Source organism: Microtus ochrogaster, chromosome X (genome assembly GCF_000317375.1).
Source record: "Microtus ochrogaster isolate Prairie Vole_2 chromosome X, MicOch1.0, whole genome shotgun sequence".
Classification (NCBI taxonomy): domain Eukaryota; kingdom Metazoa; phylum Chordata; class Mammalia; order Rodentia; family Cricetidae; genus Microtus; species Microtus ochrogaster.
This window is the reverse complement of record NC_022026.1, coordinates 10,816,382-10,822,426: the sequence shown is the minus strand read 5'-3', so window position 1 is coordinate 10,822,426 and position 6,045 is coordinate 10,816,382.

The following is a 6,045-nucleotide window of genomic DNA, read 5'->3' as shown; positions in this document are numbered from 1 at the left end:
GTTTTGAGACTGAGGTGGGAAGACCGGCCATAACTGTGGGCCGATCTAGTTCATGGGCTGAGGCTGAGCTCCTGGACTGAATTAAATGGAGAAAGCAAGTTTGGTGGCACATGCTTTTAATTCCAGCTCTGGAGAGGCAGACTCCCTGTGACTACAAGCAAGCCTGGTCTGCTTAGTGAGTTCCGGGCTAGCCAGGGCTACACAGGGAAAAGAAGAAAGAGAGAGAGAGAGAGAGAGAGAGAGAGAGCGCTGAGTAGTATCATCAGTATTTATTTTGCTCCTCTTTCTCCTCAACTGTGAATACAGTATCAGCATCCTGACACAATGCCTTCCCCGCTATGACACATGGAACTCTCAAACTGAAATGAAATAATGATGAAGGAAGGTCATTGGTTAAATAAAAAGAAACTGCTTGGCCCTCATTGGTTAGAAGATAGGGGGGAGGAGTAAACAGAACAGAACGCTGGGAGGAAGAGGAAGTGAGGTCAGACTCGACAGCTCTCCTCTCGGGGGCAGACACCTCAGAGAGACACGATGCTCCACTCTTGCGGGCAGAGGCGAGAGCTCTGCTCTCTGAGGCACACGCGATGAAGCTCCGACCCAGGATGGACGTAGGCTAGAATCTCCCTGGTAAGCCGCCTTGTGGGCTACAGCAAATTATTAGAGATGGGCTAGTCCAGGTGCGAGAGTTAGCCTAGAAGAGGCTAGATAGAAATGGCCAAGCAGTGATTAAATGAATACAGTGTCCGTGTAATTATTTCGGGGCATAAGCTAGCCAAGCGGCTGGGGTGCTGGGGACTCAGCCCCACCGCTCCTATTACAACAAAATAAACGCTTTCTTCAGTTGTCTGGTCAGGTATTATGTCACAGCAGCGACAAATCAGACACCTTTAGTGTCGGGGATCAAACCCAGGGACCCTAAACATACTGAGCACATGCATAACCACTGAGTTACACCTAGGCACCCCAGATCCTGGTGGCTTTATGTTGTAAAATCTTTTGATTCCATATTCAAGTGCTTTTAGTCTAACGGTCAACTGTGGGTGAAATTTTTTGGGCACAGGGGAAGGTAGGGTCCAGTTGAACTCATTCACACGGGCACTTCCAGTTGGCCCAGCACCACCTGATGCAAATGCCATTTCTTTTCATTCACTGAATAAATTGGCAACATTTGTAAAAATCAATTGTTCATAAATGTGAGAGTTGATTTTTGTACTCCCAGTGCTATTATATTGATTCATGTATGAAACTTATGCCAATATAATTAAATATTATGCTTAGTTTTTGAGGCAGGGTTTCATGTAGCACATGATGGCTTCAAACGAATTATGTGCTTCACGATGACCTTGAACTTCTAATTCTTCTGCCTCCACCTCCACAGGGCTGATAGTACAATCATGTACACACACCTGGGTTTTATATTTATTCAGAGGCTATGATAAGTGGGATAATTCTCTTTATCTATCAATCTGTCATCTATCTATCTATCTATCTATCTATCTATCTATCTATCTATCTATCCATCCATCCATCCATCCATCCATCCATCCATCTATATGTAGATCAGAGAAAGCATCCTGTGAGGGTTCCGTTCTCTCCTTCCATCATGTGGGCTCTGGGGATCCCCCTCAGCTTTTAGGGGAGAGCCTGTCATCTGCTGGGCCATCTTGCCAGTCCAGCCCGGTTCCATAGCTAAATTACTCACAGGCCTGTCAAAGCTACATAGTGAAACTCTGACTCAAGAAAAGCATAGAATGGTCTAGAAGAGCTAGTTCCAGGACAGGAACTAAAAGCTGTGGAGAAAACCTGTCTCGAAAAATAAAAAAAAAAAAACAGCATAGAAATCCTTGGGAGTTTTATATTTTCTGTATTAATTGCTCTTTGGGTGTCAAACAACCTGGTAATCCTGGAACAAATTCCACTTGGTTACGTGTATTCTGTTTAACAGGTTCCTGGGCTCAGTTTGAAGGTTATCGTGTTGAGGGCTATTTTTTTTTTCTATTTTTTCACGGCTATTAGTCTTTAGTCTTCATTTCCTGATATGTCATTGTCTGGTTTTGGTGTCAAAGCAGTATGAGCTTCTAATTTTTGTAGGAATGTGTGAAATTCTCTCTGAAGACCTGATAACACTTACCAATGCATCTTTCTTTGCAGCAACTTTTGAATGAATTTGATCTGTAACTCTTGAGTGCATTTAGATTTGTTTCTGTTCTCTCTTCCATCAGTTATGGCTCATGACTTTCTATTAATTTCTCCCTTTCATCTAAATTGTCAAATTTGTTGACATTTTGATTGTCTGAATTACACCCTTAGATTTCTTTGTATGTCTGCAAGGTTTATGCTGATTTCTTCCCTTTCATCCTTGTTTTCAGTTGCTGAGTTTTCTCACTTTTTCCAGTGTTTTAATTTTTCTTGAACTTTGCCCCAAAAAATCCTACCATTTTTGTCTCTATTGGGTTTTCTCAATTACTTGTCTATTCTCGATTTTGTCAGTTTGTACTCTTTTTCTATTCTTTATTTCATTAATGTTTAGTCTACATTACCTATTTCTTCTTGCTTTGTGTTTGGTTAACTCCTGTTGCTAGATTGTTTATTTGAGTTTTCATTTTTATTTTTACTAGTTTTAGTTTTTGCTGTAGCTCAAACCAAGGGCATCACACATTCCAGGTAAACTCTCTATTACTGAGTTATATCCTCACTTTCACTTGAATCTTTTTTTTTTGTAAATTGCAACTAATTCTTTTATTTTAGTGTGTACACGTGGGTGCACATGCGCTACGGCAGCAATGTGTGGAGGCCAGAGGACAACATACGGGAGCTGGTGGTTTCTGTCTACCATGTGTTTCTGGGAATCTAACACAGGGCATTAGATTTGGAGGTGGATACCTTTGCCCCCTGAGCCATCTCGCTAGTCCTGAATCTTGCTTTTTGTTCTTGTGGATTTTATTTTATTTTTTTATGTGCATAGTGTTTTGCCTGAATGTATGTCTGTGTGAGGATGTCAGATCACATGGAACTGGAGTTACAGACAGTTGTGAGCTGCCATGTAAGTGCTGGGAATTGAACCTGAGTCCTCTGGAACAGCAGTCAGTGCTCTTACCCACTAAGCCATCTCTCCAGAACCTGGGTGCTTTAAGGGGTTCATCTAGAGTCTCACTGGGTCCCCTACAAGAGCAATGTGCCCTCTTAACTTCAAAGCCATCTCTCCAGAACCTGTTGTGTTTTTGTTTTCACACAGTCTCAACGTATATCCCTGGCTGTCCTGGAGCTTACTTTGTAGACCAGGCTAGCCTCAAACACATAGAGACCCACCTGCCTCTGCCTCCTGAGTTCTAGAATTAAAGGTAGGCATTGCTTCATCTGGCCCCCGAATCTTGTTTTTTAAAATTTGTTTATTTATTTTAGATGTACTTATTTTATATGTATAAGTGTTGTGTTTACATGTCTGTGTGTTCACTTGGTGCCCACCAAGGTCAGAACAGGTGTCAGAGTCCCCAGAATTGGAGTTACAGATGGTTGTGAATCACCACGTGGGGTCTGGGAACTGAACCCAGGTCCTCTACAAGAACAGCCAGTGCTCTTAACCACTGAGCCATCTCTCCAGCTCTGAATCTTGTTTTGTTTGGAATGTAAGTGTTTATACCTATAAAGTTGCCTGTGAATCTTCCTTTAGCCATAGCCCATAAATTTTAATAGGCTGTGTCTGCATTTCCATTCATCTGAAAGTATTTTATAATTTCCTTTGTGGCTTCTGCTTTGTCTCATTGTTTACTTAGGAATATGTTGTTTAATGTCTACATATTTGTGTCTTTTCCAATTTCCTTATGTTATTAATTTCTAACTTCATTCCCTTGCGATCAAAGAACACACTCCGCACGGTTTCAATCCTCTTAAATATATTTAAAGTACAGCTTATTTCAAGACTTAACATATGGTATATCTTGGAGAACACTCCATCTGTACTTCAAAAAATGTGTATTTTGCTTTTCTGCAATAACTGCTAGTTTATTTATCGCACTATTTAAGGTTTCTATTTCATCTGGGTATAGTGGCACACACTTAGGATTCTAGCCCTTTGGAATCAGAGGCAGGAGTATTGTGAGCTCAAGGCCAGCCTGGTCTATATAGCTGCATAGTAAGACTGAAAACACTGGGGGCTAAGGACTGGAGAGATGTTCCAGCAGTTAAGAGCACTTGCTGTTTTTGCAGAGGTCCTGAGTTTGATTCCCAGCACCAGTATCAGGAGGTTTACAATCATCTGTATCTCCAGTTCCGGGGCATCTAACAATGTCTTCTAGCCTCTAAGAGCACCAGGCACATGTAACGTGCTTGTATGCATGCAGGGAAAGTATTCATACATATAAAATAAATGCTTTTTTTGGTTTTTCAAGACAGGGTTTCTCTGTAGCTTTGGAGCCTGTCCTCGAACTTGCTCTGTAGACCAGGCTGGTCTCGAACTCACAGAGATCTGCCTCCTTCTGCCTCCCGAGAGTGCTGGGCTTAAAGGCGTGCACCACCACCACCTGGCTTAAATAAACACAACAAAGGTGTAGTTTAATGGTGAAGTGTCCCTTGCATGTTTAAGGCCTTGTATTTTACCCCTATCACTGAAAAAATAAGATTTTTATTTCCTTGACCCTTTCTCTAATTTGACACATCAATGAGAGTTATGTGCCAAAGTCTCTGACTCTTCAAGTTTTACATCTCCCCCATTGTCATTGTTAGTTTTTTTTTAAAAAATCCATTTCACCTTTAAAAAAATTGTATTTAATTGTATGTGTATGTGACTGTATGTATGTATGTGCACTGAGTTCATGTAGAAGCCCTCTGAGGTCAGAAGAAACAAGGAGTGCTAGGTGGGTTTGAGCTGCCGTGTGGGTGGTGGGAACTGGACCTGGGCCACCTGCAAGACAAGTGTTCAGAACTGCTGAGCCATCTCGGCAGCACACATTTCATCTTTTTTGTTTTGTTTTGCTTTTCAAGACAGGGTTTCTCTGTGTAGCCTTGGCTGTCCTGGAACTTGCTCTGTAGGCCTTGAACTTAGAGAGCTGCCTTCCTGTGCCTCCTGGGTGCTGGGACTTTTAAAAAATGGCATCTGCCACCACCACCTAGCTTGTCTTTTGTTGGTGGAGTGGTTCAAGACAGGGTTTCTCCGTAGCTTTGGAGCCTGTCCCAGAACTAACTCTTGTAGACCAGGCTGGTCTCAAACTCACAGAGATCCGTCTGCCTCTGCCTCCCAAGTGCTGGGATTAAAGGCGTGCACCACCATCGCCCGGCCTTGTCTTATTTTTTAATTAGCATATATTGGTTATGCATATCAAAGTTGTCAATGCTTCATGTCTGTTGGGATTTACTTCATGTGTTTTGGTACCTTGTGGTGGACATACACATGTTTAAATTCAACAGAGGTTTTTGGTGGATTGACTTTTTAAATTAACATGTTACTGGAATTAGCAGGGTCAGATCCTGGATCCTGGCAGCCCTAACAAGCCAGACTCAGCCACTCATCCTCAATAAGTCTATTAAAGATACAAATTAATAGTGAAAAGCAATAAAAAAGATTTATTCGATGTGGTCACACTGGGAAGAGAAACAAAGGGACCCAGCAATTCTTCAATTCCATGTCTGGGGACCTGAAATGAGGTTAATGGCGAGAGCCACGGGTTTGCACAACTAGGAATTCTTGCATGGTCTAGTTTCATCCATCATAAGTTTGTCATCGTCTTGGCTCTTTCTCTTCTGCAGGGTGGTCTGACAAGATTTCAGAACCATGTGACAACTTTTACTGGAAGACAAGTTCCTCCTCTGCCTGGCACCAGGCTTCCAACCCTTCCCTTCTCTCAGCCTAAGACTCCTAAGGAAACTCCAATATCTTGAGTTCCATTGTTTCAATAGTCTGATAGCCAAGTGAGGGACATAAATGTCTCTTTAGAACATCCTTCTTCCTGCCAGCCTGGTTAAAAATACACAATATTCTCGGCTTTTGATGTTGCTGTTGTTTGAGATGGGGGGGGTTGTTTTCTTTTGTTGCTCATGCTAGCCCTA